The sequence below is a fragment of the Hyperolius riggenbachi genome, chromosome 6, assembly GCF_040937935.1.
Source record: "Hyperolius riggenbachi isolate aHypRig1 chromosome 6, aHypRig1.pri, whole genome shotgun sequence".
NCBI classification, from domain to species: Eukaryota; Metazoa; Chordata; class Amphibia; order Anura; family Hyperoliidae; genus Hyperolius; species Hyperolius riggenbachi.
The window spans coordinates 361,165,648-361,183,765 of NC_090651.1; the positions used below are offsets into that span (position 1 = coordinate 361,165,648).

Genomic DNA, 18,118 nt, shown 5'->3' on the forward strand with positions numbered 1-18,118 from the left:
AGTATGATATATTTACCTGACAATTTTTATCGTAACAACCAACTTTTATACAGGAAAATCATGAAAATTAACAAGGTTGTTCAAACTTGTGCATCCTACTGTAAGTAAGCAGTTAAAATCTGACAGAACAGACAGGTTTGGGAATAGTCCATCTCCTCATGGGGGATTCTCATCATTTCCTGAATGGCAGTTGCTGAGTCTAACTGTCAAAACAGTGTGCAAGTTGTTGGGAGGCTGGCTGGTATCTTAATGTTTTGACAATTAAACTGCCATTCAGGAAATGCTTCTAAAAAGAAAGAAATCCCTGAGAAACCCCCATGAGGAGATAGACTGGCCCAAAACCTGTCAGTTCTGTCAGATTTTAACTGCTTACTTTTTTCGCTGGAGCGGTCCTTTAAGATGTAAGATAGCTAGTTTTTGCCCACCGCTGATGGTCCTCTGTCTTTTATAGTAAGATTTGGTGGGGAGGCTAGCATCCACCAGGCCCCCTAGACTCTCTCCAGGCCCTAAGAAGCTGCCTAGGCTTGCCTTGTGGATGACCCGGCTCCGATGCAGAGAGTTAGGAGTGGTTTGCAGCTGAACGAGGGAAGCCTACATCTCTTTACAGTCACGGGAAATGCCACAGGGGTTAAAGTACTGAGACAGCTGTGACTCCACCTCAGTGCTCCTTCCTTAATTATTATAAACCAAACAGCCCCACAGACAAGTCAGTCTAACGAGGTCCGTCAGAATGTGCTAGCGGCTCGGTAAGTAAATATTCCTCACCTTGTAACAGTAGCGGAGTTCAGGAATCATAGCCTGCAGGGTGCAGGAGTCACTCTGAAGCCCTCTGACTGGGGAATCGCTGCTGCCTTCTAAAAAAAACCCCAATGCCGTTGTTTAAAAGTTTTCTTATGTACCTGCTTCGTAGTTCATTGTTACCCCAGTTATATGTTTCTATATGTCTGCATTACAATAGTAGGATCTGGGGTATTGTTTGTTGTATGTTTCACTTCTTTTAAACACAAGAAAATCCCGGGAAAACAGATGTATTTAATATACAGGTAGTTTCCGCTTAACAAACAAGATACGGACTGTAAGTTCGTTCTTAACCTGAATCCGTTCTTAAGTCGGAACACTGTCATCTCTGTCCCCTGTACCTACACCCTTGTACCTACCCTGTGCTTTCATGTGCCTCCAGTGTCCCCCTCTGTGTCACCTCTTTTCCCCTGTGCCTCCAGTGTCCCTCTCTGTGTCACCTCTGTTCCCCCTCTGTGCCTCCACTGTGTCCCCCTGTTTCACCTGTCCACTCATTTTCCCCTCTGTGTCACCTTTGTTCCCCTGTGCATTTAGTGTCCCCCTCTGTGTCACCTCTGTTCCCCTGCTCCCTCTGTGCCCCCCCCCCCCCCAATGTGCCATCACCTGTCTAATCAGTGTCCCCCTCTGTGCCACCTCTGTTTCCTTGTGCACTCAGTGTTCTCCTGTGTCACCTCTACCCCCTCTGTTCCCTCTCTTTGACCCCCCCCCCCCACTGTGTCCCCCTGTGTCACACCTGTCCACTCAGTGTCCCCCTCTGTGCCACCTCTGCTCTAACACTGTGTAACCCTCTGTCCCCCTGTTCCCTCACCTATGACCCCCCCCCTCCCCCGGTCCCCCTTTGTGCCTCCTTCTGTCTTCATAATGTGCTAATTTTACTTATGTAATTTCACGTAAAATTTGGCAATTACTATTATACACATTTATGATTTTGAAATTGATTTGATTTCATGTAATCGACACAAACTTCCTGAAGTTCCCGGCGCCGCATTGCCTTAAAATGTATAAAATGTGTATACAGAGCCCAGAACTCGCTATATAGTGCACCGCAGCAAAATGCCATTTTACCAAGTTTAAAAACCATTCTATCTTTCATTTAAAAAAAAACAAAAACTTTTTTTTCCTCAAAAATGACAATGTCATTTTTGGGGACTTTTAAAAAAAAGTTTGCTGTTCGTATCAACGAGTTGTTTATAAGTCAGGCATTCGCCAATCGGGGACTAGCTTTGTATGAAATAGATACAGACAATCCCCTACTTGCAAACCACTCAGTTACCACGATTCAGAGATACAAAGTTGACACCATGTACAAATTATACAGTACTGTTTTTTTTTTTATTACATGTTTTTTTGTTGATAAATGTTACAGCATTGTGTAAGCTCTTATAAGTAGTTCTGATCACTTTAAAAGCAGATTGAAAGAAAAAAGAAAACCAAAAAACATAGTTTAGGCTGGGTGCACACGCGTACGTTAAAAAGGGGCGCTGGGAAAAAAGGGCGCCGGGTTTTTAACGATAAGCATGGATAACGTTTAAAAATGTATTGTACTGTATTTCGTTTAAAATTAATGTTTTATAAAGTTATAAATCATTAAATAATGTGCATTAAATCGGCAATTGCAAAAACGTTAATCTTTCGTTTAAATAGTGAAACGTATAATAACGTTTAAAAAAAAAAATTACTAAGTAACCCTCCCTGTACCTACCCCTAACCCCTAGACCCCCCTGTTGATGCCTAAACCTAAGACCCCCCCTGTTGGTGCCTAAGTAACCCTCCCTGTACCTACCCCTAACCCCTAGACCCCCCTGTTAGTGCCTAAACCTAAGACCCCCCTGTTGGTGCCTAAACCTAAGACCCCCCTGTTGGTGCCTAAACCTAAGACCCCCCTGTTGGTGCCTAAACCTAAGACCCCCTGTTGGTGCCTAAACCTAAGACCCCCCTTTTGGTGCCTAAACCTAAGACCCCCTGTTGGTGCCTAAACCTAAGACCCCCCTGTTGGTGCCTAAACCTAAGACCCCCCTGTTGGTGCCTAAACCTAAGACCCCCCTGTTGGTGCCTAAACCTAAGACCCCCCTTTTGGTGCCTAAACCTAAGACCCCCTGTTGGTGCCTAAACCTAAGACCCCCCTGTTGGTTTTTTCGTTTAAAAATAATGTAAAAAAAAAAAAAAAAAAAAAAAGTACTGTTTTTCGTTTAAAAATAATGTTTGAAAAAAATATTGTGCTGTTTTTCGTTTAAAAATAATATTTAAAAATGTATAAATCATTAAATAATGTGTAATCATGAGAAACAGTAATAAAACATTAAGTCTCCGGGCGCCGCTTTTAAAACGTTATTTTTCTCCGGCGCCCTTTTTTCCTATCGGGCGCCCATTAAACGATATTTATTATAGGAGTGAATGGCGGCGCCCGATTTGTCCACTTGCCTCAGGCGCCCGAATTTACTGTTACCGTGATTGTCATGTGCGTTTGTGTGTTTTTATTGCGTTTTACGTTTTCGGTGCGTTTTGTGTTTTTTTTTCCTGCACATGCATTTTTCATGCGTTTTTCATATGCGTTTTATGCAAATCACTACATAGTTACATAGTTACTTTGGTTGAAAAAAGACATACGTCCATCGAGTTCAACCAGTACAAAGTACAACTCCAGCCTGCTCCCTCACATATCCCTGTTGATCCAGAGGAAGGCGAAACAACCCTTACAAGGCATGGTCCAATTAGCCCCAAAAGGGACCATGCCTTGTAAGGGAAGTCAACAGGAAGCAAAATACATCAGAAAACAATGCTTTGTTTCTTTTGTACAAAACCGCATGCAAAACGCATACAAAACGCAATATATTGACTTTCATTATGTGCGGTTTTTTATGTGTTTTCGAAAAATATGCAAGAAAACCTGCATTCTAAAAACGTGTATTAAAAAACGCATACACATGCGTATCTTCATGCGGCCCATTGACTTAACATTATACGCGTTAACACTGCGTTTTACGCAACGTTAGCGTTTCGGCTTAGTGTGTTCCCAGCCTTATGCTACATGTCCAGAGGTACAGACTAACCAGCAAGCTCACGGTGAACCAGAACTCAATGGAGTGTGTAAGGGGCTACAATGGACCTAAAAGCCCCCTTACTAAAATGCTATGGAAAACAAAAATTTGCTTTCATAAAACAGAAAGTATTTGCGATATTGCATGTTGGATTATTATGGCTCTGCACAAATAACAAGCTGACACATCATTGCATTCCAGCGGATCTGGAGGTGTGGCTACCTTACAGGGACAACAATTGGATAATTTTCATATCTCAGCAGTGCACACCAGGGGCTTGATTCACAAAGCGGTGCTAACCTACTTAGCACGTCTAAAGTCTTTAGACGCGCTAACCAGGGTGCTAAGTAGGTTAGCACCGGATCTCTCAATCAGATCACGCGCTAACTTTGCGCGCGTAAAGTTTTACGCGCGCTAAGTCCCATAGGCTTTAATGGGCACTTCGCGCGGTGCGCCCTGCGCTCTGTGCAGTACGCGCGTAAAGTTTTACGCGCATAAAGTTTTGCGCGCGTAAAGTTTTATGCGCGAAAAGCTTGTTTAGACGTGCTAAGGGGGTTTTCACAGGCATGCTAACAGTTAGCACCGCTTTGTGAATCAAGCCCCAAGAGTGCTTCTAAACGTTTTTCAAATCAACAGTGATTTGAAAAGCGCTTGACTAATGTTACCCTATGAGGGTGTTCCCACAGCAGCGTTGTGACTTTTTCAAAATCGCAGGTATACTGCATGTAGCATGTTTTTGAGCGATTCATTCAAAAATCGCTCTGAAAATTGCTTCACAAAATCACACTCACAAATTGCTAGCGATTGCTATTGTCATTTTGGCATTGCACTAGCCCAGAGAGAGGAGTGGAGAAATTGAGAACAGCCTGAGATGGAGCAGGGAGCTCATCTGTATTGCAGTCCAACATCACACAGAGGCTACTTGCCTGTAAAATGACTCCTGTCCCTGCCAGTCTCTCACACAAGTCAGCCCTCCTGGAGTCTAGGGACTGTCAAAAACTTTTCAACTTGTTTAACACCTTATCCACACATGCAGTCATTAAAACAATGGGGAGAGACCAGACAGATGTTTGCCCATGGACCCTCCAGGCAAGCTCTGCATCATGCTGTGCATATTTACCAGCTTGCCTGCCCTCTAATTGCATCATGTACATAAAGTAAACCTCTTCTGCCCTACATTACACTACAGACAGGCATTTCAGGGGATACTTCAGGGCACTTATAACGGAAAAGGCATTTACACATTTATAGGCTAAAATTCAGGAAATAACCTAAGCTCTGTCAGGCATCATGAAATAGTAGCAGTGTTTGCAGCTTCACTGATTTGTTAATGTTTGTGTTTTCTTATCTGCTGCACTTATTTACCTCTAGCAGAGCTGAGTTGATAACACAAGGAGGTCAGTTCCTCCCAGGTCCATCCGAGGTTACACACTCACAGCTTCTGCAGACTGCAGCACAGGGCAGGCAGGAGTGACTGGTGTCTGAGTCCTGGCTTAGCTGACACTTCTGTGCTGTGGAGAGTCCGGGACTCTGAGAATCAACATTCTCTCACTGCAGGCTGCAGCTTCTTGTGGGGGAAGCTGGGCTGCCTCTCTCATTCTATTAGCTGGAGGGAGGCGCCAGAAGTAAGAAGGAGAAGTAAGAAGGGAGGGAGAACCAGGCTGTTTATATTATGCAGGCTTCCCTGGCTGAATACACAGCTCAGTGCAGGGGGGGTGTTCCAGACACCCGGAACAGCCCCCTCCGTTCGCCAGTGGCATGATCCGTGTTTACTGCACAGATGACGCAGCAATGCAAGTCAGTGGGTGATGTGCGCCAGGCGGGAGTGTGGTGGGATGGGGCATTCCAGTGACGTACATTCCTGCCCAGCAGGGGAGTGTTCGTCACCGAGCAGGGGGCGGTGCTATGCATATGATCCTGTCGCCACACCGTGGTGCAATCCCCGCGCCCTTTTTTTCTAGGCGCCTTTTTTAGATGAATGCATGCTCCCTGCCAGCCTGCTGGATCCTCTGAGAGTATAGCCGGTCAACGAGAGACATGTAATGCTGGCTTGCATGCAAATTTGATGCAGACTATATGCAGCTTGGAACCAAGTCAACCACAATTACCAGGAAGTGAATTGCCCCATTTGAGAGCTGCAGGCCATCCGGAATTCTTTGTATCTCTTTTCAAGACATTCTGAAGAGTTCTGCGGCTGTGCAGCATAGGGGCGTATCTAGTTAATATAGCGCAAACAGTCAAAAGCGGCGCAGAAAAAATGGCGCACGGTTCGGAACGCCCTTAAAACGGTGTTTAGCGTTTTAGACTTTAAAACGTAATTTTCCGTTTTAAAAACTCAGGCTGCCCTGTGGTATTTGCAATCAAATTTCAAACCAGTAGATGGGGCTGTTTGACATAGTGGTGTAAAAGGATGTATAAGTATTGTTAAAGGAGAACTGTAGTGAGAGGTATATGGAGGCTGCCATATTTATTTCCTTTTAAGCAATACCAGTTACCTGGCTGTTCTGCTGATCCTCTGTCTCTAATAGTACTAGCCACAACCCTGCACAAGCATGCAGCAGATCAAGTGTTTCTGACATTTTTGTCAGATCTGACAAGATTAGCTGCATGCTTATTTCCGGTGTGATTCAGACACTACTGCAGGCAAATAGCTCAGCAGGACAGCCAGGCAACTGGTATTGCTTAACAGGAAATCAACATGGCAGCCTCCATATACCTCTCACTACAGTTTTCCTTTAGGCTACTTACACATCCAGACGTTGCGTTTTAGGGGACGTTATGGTCGCATAACGTGCCCCTAACGCAACGTATAGTGATGTTGAAGTTGGACGTAAAATTGAGCTGTGTTATGCAGGTCTCAAAGCAGCTGCTCCAGGTTAGTCATAGGAAGTCTAGATCTTTTTAAGGATTCGGATCATTTGAATCGGATCATTGAAAAGATCCGGATCTTTGAACCGAATAATTTGAATCATTTTACTAGGGAAGCAGACTGGATGAAATGACTAGCAGGACAGGACTTTTCCTGCACTGTACATTCTGTATGTTCCTGTTTCTTCCAGACAGACATCCACTGTGAACCGAATCTTTCATTGTGATGATCTGGATGATTCGACTCACAAAAAAGATCCGGATCAAATGAACTATTCGTTCATGATCCGGACAACACTACAGTCCTACCACAGTCTCTGCAGTGCAGTGAATATTTTAATTAGCCACGTGGCTGGCTGCGGAGGAGGAGGGGAGACCTCCTCCTCCAACATTACTGAGCATGTGCAAGCAGTCTAACGCTGCTTAGCCCAGTATATCGTACAGCATGCTGCACTTTGTTTAAACGTGCTGCGTTACAATGTAACACAACGTGTGCACTGTGAGCAGCACATTGATTTTACAGTACTGTGAGTTAGGATGCGTTACTGGCTGCTGTAACGTGGGACTTTAACGTCCCACTGTGAAACCAGCCTTAAAGAGAACCTGAACTGAAAATAAAAAGTCAAAATACCAATACACAGGTCATACTTACCTCCTGTGTAGTCTACTACTCAATCTCTTTCTCCTCTCCTGCATCCCATTTGTCCACTGTGATCAATGGATTTCTCGGTCCTCCATTTTAAAATTGGCCATTACCCCCTAACAGCTTCCTGGTCAGCACACTGTTAAACTGTAATATCGCCACTTGAGCCATAGGGAAACATGGACATTAGCTTGCACATTCAGTTGTAACTGACAGCTGCTGATATATAACTGACAGCAACTGGTATATTTCAGTTCTGACAAAATATTGTCAGAACTGGAAGGGATCAATGTAAGAAGAAAATGGTGAGCTTCTGAGAGGAACTGATGGTGAGGTTAGTATGTAATCTTCATTTGCAGCTACGTCATGTGTTCATTTTAAATATTTTTACTCACTTCAGGTTCCCTTTAAGCTAGGTTTGCAAGAAGGAGGATTTTTGCAGGTTCGAATCTGTGAACGTACATTTTTTTGTTGTTGTTGTTTAATTGATAGAGATACCGCTGCTATTTATGCTTTGATAAAAGATTAGTTTAAATATACTTTTTTTTTTTTTTTGTAAATTCTTTATTTCGAACCAACAACAGATATACAGTTATCCAGCAGACATTTTGTATTACATCAAAACAAAATATAAGGTATGCCTTATACAGGAATGTGGTATACAGATCAAATAGTGGCATTATTACCATTAGCACAGAATGTTGCCGAATGGGGCTAGGAAATTTATATATAGCCAAATATGTTAAACTTGATGGTAATATATAGGGTTATATTGTAGCAGGCTCTCATTTGCTAATAGAGTGATCTCCAACTGCCACCTTTGAAGCACCCTGGCTAAAAAGGGCAAATTTTCATGAACTTTCCTAGTCAATGCTGTAATGTTATAAACACATAAACATAGATAAAACCAGACAAACCAGACTGGGGTTTCAGGGGCAGTGACGGATCGCACACAAAAGGCGGTCCCACTACGGCCTTTCTTTTAAGGCTAAAGAGTATCACGACTACACACTTGTAAACACCAGCATCATAGCAGTATGTCCTACTAATAATCAAAACAGGTTCCATCAACCTCCAGTGTAGGTCATTAGGTCTAACATCCTGAGAGAGAGGGCTTACATATCTGCCAACAACGTACTTAGCTCTTCCGACTCTCTAACTGAGGACCAATATCTCCACGTTTTATTGAATTTTTCCGTGTCATCCGAAGCAATATGGGCCATGTGTTCCATCATGTAAACGTGGTCCAATTCTGTCAATACCTCTCTAACATTGGGGGGAGTGGGGTCTCGCCAGTGTCTCACTACAACACACTTTGCTGCATTCAAAATATGTTTTACTACAGATTTTTTATATTTTTTCATGGACCAGTTATTAACATGTAGAATATAGAATTCCGGGGTGAAGGGAATAGTCCCGTTAATAACTAATATCACCAGCATTTCTATTTTTTTCCAAAAGGTGTCTAGTCTTGGGCATGACCATAGGATATGTAACAAGGTGCCTTGCTCTGTTCCACATCTCCAGCACTCGGGACTAGATGTAGGAAAAATCCTATGTAATTTAACTGGTGTCATATACCATCTTGAGAGGATTTTGTAATTGATTTCCTGAATGCGTGAGGATCTGGAGGTTTTATGAGCGAAAGAGCACATTTTTGTCCTTTGAAATGAGTCAAGGCATATCCCCAGATCAACCTCCCATTTGTCCAAGAAAGGCATCTCCGGGGTAGATTGCTCGATCAATAGCAAGTAGATTGTCGAGAGTGTTTTCTCTATTGGGTCCCCTTCTATACACAAAGCTTCAAAATCAGAGGTCTTTCTAACCATTGTAGGTAGTATTCTATGGCTTCTTAGGTAGGATCTAATTTGGAATAGTGTCCACCAATTAAGGTTTAAGGTAGGAAGTTTTAATCTAAGGGCTTCTAAAGAGAGCCATCCATTATGATCACAGACCATCCCAAGAATCAATTTGTTATGTTGGCTAGGGACTCTATCCTCATTGCAAAGAGTTAGAGGTAAGTCTGGGTTGTGCGATAGCGGAAGTAGTGGTGAGGGGTGAGGAGATATTTCAGGAAGATGCCTAATTTTTTTTAAACAGTTGAGCGTATAGAGACTCAATGGTGAGATTTGCCAATTAGACATGTCAGGGTCTTTCACCCAAAGCAAGTCCAAAAGGGAGTAGTTAGATAAACTCATTTCAAGATTAGTCCATTGTTTAATATTTTTATGTCTAGCCCAATCAACCTCTCTAGATAAGACTGCAGCAAAGTGGTATAGCCTGACATTAGGCACAGCCAGGCCTCCTGCTTGTTTAGTACTGTAGAGAATATCTCTTTTAATTCTGGGTGGTTTTCCCTTCCAAATGTATCTGTTAAACAGTGTTTGGGTATGACCTAAAAATTTAGACAAGATTGGAATTGGTAGAGTTTGGAATAGGTACAGGAGACGTGGCATAACGTTCATTTTGAGCACAAAGATGCGTCCTAGCCAGGACAGGTGGGGGAAATTCCACTTCTCCAGATCACTAGCAAAGGTTTTTAGCATAGGGGGAAAGTTTAATGCAAAAGTTTCACTCAAAGAGTGGGAGATATCGGTGCCCAGATAACGGATACATCGTTTGTTCCACTTAAAAGGAAATTTCTGTTCAAGTTCCTGTCTTATTGGTTCTGGTAGACCCACATTATACGCTTCACACTTATCAAGGTTAAGCTTAAATGCAGACAGCTTAGCAAACTTGTCAAATTCAACCAGCAATCTCGGGCGAGATGTATCAGGAGACGTTAGAAAGAACAGCAGATCAGCCGCGTATGCGGCTACCTTATTGTCACCATCTCCCAGCTCAATTCCCCTGATGTCCTTACAGTCCCTAATGTGGTTCAGGAATGGTTCCAGCGCCAGCGCGAAGATCAATGGTGACAGAGGGCATCCCTGGCGTGTGCCATTTCTAATAGATAAGGGTTTTGAAAGGTCCCCATTAACTTTGATGCATGCCGTAGGGTTCGTATATAATGCATTGATAGAGAGTAGCATACGTGGGCCCAACTTAGTGTTTTTCCACACTTGAGGAAGGGTCAGTTGACTCGTAACATGTAGTGTGTCTTGCTCAATAAACACAAACGCAAGTTTGAAGCCTGTGGAGTGCCTTTTTCTACATTGGTGGAGTGTACGTTTGGCAGGAGTGGTGGACCTGCAGAGAAAGAGCACCGGCATTTGCTACCTATATCAGGTTAGCTGGATCTGAGCACCAAGGTGGATTATTCATTGTTTTTAAGGATAGCCCTGATCCAGTCCCAACTCACCCGGTCAAATGCCTTTTCGGCGTCAGTGGAAAGCAGCATACAAGGGACGTTGCGTGACCGGGCAAGTTGCATCAGGACCAGGGCTCTTATGGTGTTGTCCCTGGCTTCTCTATGAGGGATGAATCCAACTTGGTCCCAGTGTACCAGCGTGTTCATGTGTTGTGCTAATCTGTTCGCTAAGGCTTTGGCGAAGATTTTTATATCAATATTTAAAAGTGATATTGGCCTATAGCTCCCGCAGTTGGCGGGGTCCTTGTTTGGTTTCAAGGCGCGCAATTCTGCTATCATGTAGGTCGACTTCATCCTGGACGACTTGTAGCTCAGCTCTGGAAGCTGCCGCAATGTGGTCTGCGAGTTCGGATAGGACATCCTTAGTAGGTAAAGTATGGAGAAAGTAACAATGGAGGGTATAGCGACTGGCACTACGGCGGCACTCAAAATATGTCACAGCTTGCAAAACAAAGAGGCATTGATTCCACCAGGTATCCGCACATGTACAGCACAGCGTGCTCAGGATCAAGAAAACAAAGATATCAAGCTCATTCACAACAAAGATGTATGAAGATCCGGCACTGCTTCTCGCTTTAAAAAGAGCTTTATTGCCAGCGGCTCTTTCAACATGCAAAAAAGTTTCCAACAAGTTTCCAACAAGGTAATTCATGCGGTAAAAACATGCAAGGTGCACATACCCGTTGTGGTTAGTAAAGGCTGTGGGGCATGGTGGCAGGAACGGCCCGCCTAACGTCCGTTTCGCTTCAGTAGCGTCTTCAGAGGCAGTGTGGCAATTCACGACTGTCCGTTTCCGGGTTAAATACTGTATGAGGAATCATTTCCGGGTCGCGTCGTCGCTTCTACGCGTACAAAAGTACGCATGCTCCCACTAACGTACGTATGAAAGCGTAATGACGTCAATGGAGAATGCGCACACTACCGGAGCTCCCCTGCGTCGTTTCATGCTCGTAATTACGCATACAAACATCGATGCACGCATGCAAGCGTATGAACATCGATGGGAGTATGCAAACCATGCTTAAGATTGCCATTTACAAGTCGAATCTAGCAATCTGCTACATGGCCACAAGGTGGCAGCACAAACGGGTATGGGCTAGTGTATTAACAATTTAAAGAGATAAAATATATAGGGGAATATATCTGCACATCAAGAGATGCAAAAAGCTCCCAACAAAAAATTGTTGAGGGCTTCATGGAGCTAAGACTGGGCAGTGGCCCCCCCGTTGACAAGAATTCAATTGAGAGAATATTTTCTACTGATTAACATATTAAAGCAAGTCGGAGACCCACGGCCCAATCAGCCCCATTATGGCACTCCCGATGCGCAGAGATCGCCCCCATCCTAAAAACAACACACTTCCTATAGTAAAGACATATAAATGGACCTACTCTATACTCTCAATTTTTAAAGCTAAACCATACTCTAAGGATCCAGGAAACATGCCATTTCTATATTTTCGTTCAGGCCTAAAGGGCCCATCGCATCTGTTTTTATGATCCAATTTGATTCCTTTCTTAAGAGTAATCGTTCTCTGTCTCCTCCTCTATGTGGCACTGGCATATGGTCTAAGCCAGCAAAGGTTAGGCAGTTCGCATTGCTTTCATGAGCCATCCTAACATGCTCTATGAGCCTTGGGCATCCTTTCCCTGAATCCACAGATCTGAAGTGCTCCAACACTCTCGTTTTCATTTCTCTAGTTGTCATACCTATGTAAAACCGGTGACATGGGCACCATATTATATAAACCACGAACTTTGTTTGGCAAGTAAAAAAGTGTTGTACTTTCGTGTCCACAGGACCCACTCGTACATTTCTCCCTCTGCCTAATTGTGGGCAGATTGAGCAATGCCCACACCTGTAATTACCTTTGGTCTGTCCTCTTTCTAGCCAGTTAAGTTCCCTTGGCATCGTGAACTCACTGGAGGTGACTTTATCGCCTATGGTTGGGGCTCGTCTAAAAGTTATCAGGGGCGGCTCTTTGTAAATATCTTTCAGGGATGGATCCTGTTTTATTATATTCCATTTCTCTAAAATATTGCGCCTTATTGCGTCTGCCATTGGATTATAGTCAAATGAGAACACTAACCTCTCTCCTATGTTTTTATTTGATTCTTTCACATTTTTCTTTTTCACTATATCTTTCCTATCTATCAAGCTAGCTTTTTGTATTGCTTGGTCTAGTTCTGTCTGAGTATAACCCCTATCCAATAGCTTTGCTCTAAGGTCCATTGCTTGTTCAAGGAAATCATCAAAAGTGGTATTGTTTCTGCGCAGGCGTAAAAACTGGCCATACGGTAGTGATTTGAAGACGTGAGATGGATGATAGCTGGTCCGATGTAGGAATGTATTTCCTGATACTGGCTTCCTGTAGCCAGGGGCGTAGCAATAGGGGTTGCAGAGGTTGCGACCGCATCGGGGCCCTTGGGCCAGAGGGGCCCCAAAGGGCCTTCCCTCAACTGCAGTATTAGCTCTCTATTGGTCCTGTGCTCATAATAATCACTTCTATAGATACTTTAAATGGTAGTAACCATTGATAAGCTGTTTCCAATACCCTTCTTGCACCTCTGACACTGTAGTTGCCATTGGCAGGTTTTGGTGCGCCGTATCAATTGTTATTTATAGAGTGCGTGGGGGGCCCCATTGTCAAACTTGCATCGGGGCCCAGAGTTCCTTAGCTACGCCACTGCCTGTAGCCTTTTGCTACTAGTTGGTTCTCTACTATGCATAATTTTAGGTCTAAGAAGGCTACCTTGTCCTTACTGAATTCATGTGTAAATTGCATGTTTTCTTTACCATCATTCAAGTAGCCCATAAATTGCATAAACATCTCATAAGTCCCGGACCAAAACACCAGCACGTCATCCACGTATCTGGACCATCTCCTGAGGCCTCCCCCATGGGGAACATCGGTACCATACACATACCTCTCCTCCCACCATGCCAAAAAAAGATTGGCGTATGTGCATGATACCGAGGTCCCCATAGCTGTGCCGGACAGCTGCCAGTACCACCTACCATCGAACATAAACGCATTATGCGTAAGTACAAAATAGAGGCATTCACATATGTAATCGATGAAATTTTCATCTTTGTCAGTCTGAGACAAAAACGTCTTTACAGCAAGGACTCCGATATCATGCGGTATGCGATTGTATAAATTCACCACGTCTATGGTCGCCAAAGCATCCCCTTCTCTCCAGACCACATCTTCTATGCTTTCAAGCACGTCCAATGTGTCTCTGAGGTGGGACTGCACCCGTCCTAGCAAGGGCCTCAGGAGATGGTCCAACCACCTAGACATTCTTTCGGTGAGGGAACCAATACCCGATACAATTGGACGTCCCGGCGGATTGGTCCGGGACTTATGGATCTTTGGTAAATGGTACCAGATAGGTTTTTTAGGAAACTCTGGCAAAAGATCCTCTGCTAGCTTCTTGGACAGAAAGCCCCCCTCCACCCCCCTTCTCAGTAGCGACCTCATAGCATTTTGAAATTTAAAAGTTGGATCCCCTGCTACTCTTTTATACGTCGTTGGGTCATTTAGCTGGCGTAAAGCTTCTTTGTTATACTGCTCTGCTGTGAGTACCACTATCGCTCCCCCTTTATCAGCTTTTCTGACTATTAGTTCTGGTCTTTCCTTAAACCATTGTAGAGCTTTCATTTCATCCTGATTTAAATTAGGATCTGCTTGGGTGTATGTGAGGGCCTTAATGTCCTTCTCCACTAGGCTTTGGAAAATATCAAGTGCTGATCCCTGGGTCACCGGGAATGGTTTGATTGACTTACAAGGTATAAATTTTTGTTGGCTTTCTAGGTGATCCTCTATTTGGGGGGTCTGTTCACTATGCTCCCTATTATCTGTTAGAAGTTCCTCCAAGATCCTTAAATTCCCCAAATCCTCATCTGTCCAAGATGCATTTGGCGTAAACCCCAAAGGGCCCACCGACGCTTCTTCGGCTTTAGCTTGAAGAAAGGTCTCTCTCTTCAGAAAAAATTGTTTGATGCTCATTTTTCTCACTCCCTTATAAAGATCCACCTTAAACCGGCAAAAGTCGAATTTCTGTGTAACCGAAAAGTTAAGTCCTTTCTTCAATATTGATTCACATGCTGCCGGTAATGGCGTTTTGCTCAAGTTGACTATTTCTATTTGTTGTTCCCTCTGTAGTACTTCCTTTTCTTTGATTTCTGTTGGACTGGATTGCTCTGGCTGTCCTCCCAAGTTAGCTGCCTCCCTCCTTTTCCTTTTGAGACGGCCCCTTCCTCTGCGTGTTTTTTCCCTAAAGGGGCACTCTTTGGATTGGATGCACATTCTGATTGATTATTTTCAAGATTGCTTTTTTTATTATTTTTGGGTATTACTTTTGCAGTCTCTTCTTCACTGGTCTCTGTGTCTGTCGTCCAGTAACCTTTCTTAGGACGTTGTGGTCTCGGACCTCCAGGTCTGCCAAAACGTGGTCTGGAAAAACCCCAATTAAACTCTTTCCCGGCCTTAAAATCGTCGGTATCTCTAAGATATTTTTGTAATTTCCTTTTCTTTATTTCCTCCTGAATTGGGGCTAGCCTTTTATCGATTTTCTTTAGGGTTCCACTATAGCGTTCCTGGTCTACGAGACCCTTATATTGCTCTTTCAGATCCTTTATTTCTTTCTGGATCCCCGTATGCTCCTCTTCGGTCCTTTCTAGGACTATATTTTGTAAAGTTGTTACGTATGTTAGATGCGCTTCACGCCATTTTTCCATGAACTTGACCCGGAAATGATTCCTCATACAGTATTTAACCCGGAAACGGACAGTCGTGAATTGCCACACTGCCTCTGAAGACGCTACTGAAGCGAAACGGACGTTAGGCGGGCCGTTCCTGCCACCATGCCCCACAGCCTTTACTAACCACAACGGGTATGTGCACCTTGCATGTTTTTACCGCATGAATTACCTTGTTGGAAACTTGTTGGAAACTTTTTTGCATGTTGAAAGAGCCGCTGGCAATAAAGCTCTTTTTAAAGCGAGAAGCAGTGCCGGATCTTCATACATCTTTGTTGTGAAAAAGTATGGAGAAAGTCTCTAATTTCATTAAGGGACTTCATGGTTTCCGCCTCGGCGCCCATAAGTTTCGCCGTCTTATTGGAGAAAGGAGACTCGTCGCCCATCTTGGCTGGCGTCTGCGTTGCTTCGTTCCTCTTTAAGTATTTTGTGACCTGTTGTTGTGTCCCAGACTTTTCACGGGTGGATTTTTTGGACCCCGATTTCCCTTTGGATCTCCCTGACATGCTGTGGGACCATCAGGTGCAGGAAACTCGCCTTCTAGTGCGGATTTCAAACGGGTAGACGGGGAGCTCCGTTCAGACACGTCCTCACTGCTGCATGGCTAGCTCCGCCCCTCCTAAATATACTTTTTTATGAAGTAAACATTTAGTGTTTTTAATATCCCCGCTGAATAACGTATGCAAGGTGAAAAAGGAGACAAGGGGCTTGATTCACAAAGCCGTGCTAACTGTTAGCACGCTGGTCAAAAAAAGCCCGTTATCACGCCTAAAGGTGATAGAATAAACTCGCGCCATTAAACCCTATGCGACGTTTTGCGCGCACCGGACTTTTGCACGCTTTTCCCTCAAAGCGGTGCTAACCTACTTAGTGCAATGCTTATCACGCCCAAAAGTCTTTAGGCGTGCTAACTAGGTTAGCACCGCTTTGTGAATCAAGCCCATGGAATTACTGGCTGCAAACTCATCTTTATTCTGCGTTCCCACTTCCTTTGCATATGTTATGCAGCTGGGATATTAAAAACACAAAACTTTGACTTCGTAAAAAGTATTTTTTAAACTAATCTTTTATTAGTTCTCAGATAGCAGAGCATGTATCAATAAATGAAAAGGATTAAGAAAAGAGCCTGGGTTCGAACCTGCACCTGCACAAAAAATAACCAAAGTTCAGTACTTTACTGCTGCACTTTACTAACTAGATAAATCCAACCGAGTTGTCATATATTGTCAGCGCGGAATGCCAGGCTGACGTGTCCAAAGAGCAGGAGATAAATAGAAGCTTCAACTACTTTTATAATCAATGGGGAACTTCCTGGAGTCTCCGGCTCAAAGTGCAGCAGCCTCCCTTCAATTCCAAGTGCAGCCCCCCTCCCCCCTCTTCCATAGGTACCATCGATGTGCAGCCAGGCCCAGCCCGCCCATGATGCCAAGTGAGGCAACTTCCTCGGGCGGCAGAAGTCTGGGGGCAGCACCAGGCAGAAACAGGAGGTGAAGAGAGTGCCTGGTAAACCTATACTGGGGCAACTGTGCCGAGCTACCAATACTGGGGGCACCTATACCTGGCTACCTATAATGGGGCCACCTATACCTGTCTTCCTAGACATGGGCACCTATACCTGGCTACCTACCTACCTATACTGAGGGTGTTTTTTTGGGAGGGCTCACCGCAGCTATAACGTGTGGTGCAAATTCTGAGTTGCTGTGCGATCATTCCAATTTGGGGGGGAGGGGGCGCATCCTCACAAGTTTGCCTCAGGCAGCAAAAAAGTCTGGAACCGTCCCTGTGTGCAGCAGCCCTTCTTGGAGTGTACATTCTGAAAGGGCGCCACGGTCATTGGAGTGCCACGGAATGCCGCTGCTGTAATATCAGTAAAATTAACGATATTGCACTACTTAATTCCCTCTACCTAGACCTAACCCCAGTGATGATTGTAATCAGCTGATTACGATTACGCAAAATTTCACGTAAATTTTCCGCATTTGCGCTTATATGTAATTACGAGTTGTAAAGTCAATTGATTTTTATATATTCGTAATTTGCCTAAAATTTGGCGTAATTTTCGCATAATTTTGTGCCAACTTTGTCAGTGAATAGCAAAGCCCGCGTACGTGGTAGTGACAGCAAAATTGCTACGTGTGTGTAACGATTTGTGTCAGCAAGGAACAGAATTCTGATTATTAGGTGATCCGCAGTATCACCTATAATGCAGATATATACCTGATTATATGGTGATCTGCAGAATTACCTATTAGGCCTCTTGCACACTGCAAGCAATTCCGATTCAGATTCCGCTTTTTAATCAGTTTTTACATCCGATTCCAATTCCGATTTGCAGTTTGCTCCCTGCACACTGCAAATCTGAATCTGAATCGGATGTAAAAACTGATTAAAAAGCGGAATCGAAATCGGAAATGCATGCAGTGTGCAAGAGGCCTAATACAGATATACAAGAGCTGAGGAGGCAACCAATAGCAATAAAAACCATTTTTCTTTGTATATTTAAAATTGATTTTCTCAAAAACTACAAGGTCTTTTTGAAAAATTATTTTTTTGACTTGTACCCAATATTCTCCTTAAAATATGTAGCAATTTTGGTAGCAATAGTATGTATGGGGGCTTTGCTGTTGACAGTTAAATTCGGCACAACATTTCGCAAAATTAAGCAAAAATTACGTGAACAATTACGCAAAATTCTG

The 18,118-nt window shown here is 43.8% G+C and overlaps 1 protein-coding gene across 2 annotated transcripts in view; it reads left to right on the forward strand.

Annotated features, from left to right (window-relative positions):
* The first annotated feature begins 681 nt into the window (after window positions 1-681).
* The window catches only part of LOC137523035 (beta-1,3-galactosyltransferase 2-like), a 41,324-nt gene continuing 23,887 nt past the window's right edge, over window positions 682-18,118 (forward strand). The window contains exon 1 of one of the 2 annotated variants that reach the window (XM_068243221.1): window positions 682-746. The gene's annotated coding sequence lies outside the window, so the exon portion shown is untranslated. The remainder of the gene's footprint in view (window positions 747-18,118) is intronic. The other variant, XM_068243223.1, reaches the window with a different exon arrangement.